The sequence below is a fragment of the Pelodiscus sinensis genome, chromosome 30 (genome assembly GCF_049634645.1).
Source record: "Pelodiscus sinensis isolate JC-2024 chromosome 30, ASM4963464v1, whole genome shotgun sequence".
Taxonomy (NCBI): domain Eukaryota; kingdom Metazoa; phylum Chordata; order Testudines; family Trionychidae; genus Pelodiscus; species Pelodiscus sinensis.
The window spans coordinates 4,499,596-4,500,296 of record NC_134740.1 but is presented as its reverse complement, the minus strand read 5'-3'; the positions used below and the strand labels follow the sequence as shown (position 1 = coordinate 4,500,296).

The following is a 701-nucleotide window of genomic DNA, read 5'->3' as shown; positions in this document are numbered from 1 at the left end:
ATACTTACCTGGCAGGGGAAATACCGCAATCAGGAACGTGGTTTTCCCAGGGGGAGCCCCATCCATTGCGCTGCGGGTGCGCGGATCCCTGCGATTTCCTCGGCTAGTGGAAACTCGACTGCACAATTTGTGGTATTGGGGGACTGCGTGCGCGCTTTCCCCCGGTTCTAGTGGTGAAAAACAGTTGAATTTTTTTGCAAGCACAGACTAATACGAGCTGCGATTCTTGCTTATGCTGCAAAGATGGGTTGTGTTCTTTAAAGATTAATTGCAGTGCAGCATGTGAAGCAGGACTGTGTTATTTCGGCTTATGTCTTTGCTGCTTTCGAAGTTGTGTTCGGGGTTCAGTGTTTCGTGTAATCCCCCATCCCCCACTGGGTTGGGCTCTTTGCTAGTTTCAGTCTCTTTATTTCTCCCTTGTCTGGTAGAATAATGGTCTGACCAAAGCCACGTGTCACTCCTGTTCCCTGGGAAGTTTTGATTGAACCCCAATCACTTTGGGACCAGTTTGGCTTTTGGTAATTGTACCAGAGGGATGGTCAAACACTGGCCCTCATCCGGATCTGGTCTGCCAGGACGAGGCACTGGCGGGTCCCCACGCTGCAGTATTTACCTGCGCCCAGGGGCAGACTGGCAATCGAAATAGGCCCGGAACATGGGTTGAGAATGGCCGACTTTATCACGGCACACTATTTTCGTTT

General features: G+C 50.8%; 1 non-coding gene across 1 annotated transcript; it reads left to right on the top strand.

The window, feature by feature from the left end:
* On the top strand, nucleotides 1-164 carry LOC142821407 (U1 spliceosomal RNA). The gene has a single exon (XR_012898181.1). It is a non-coding gene; the product is annotated as a U1 spliceosomal RNA (small nuclear RNA).
* Nucleotides 165-701: the final 537 nt, after the last annotated feature.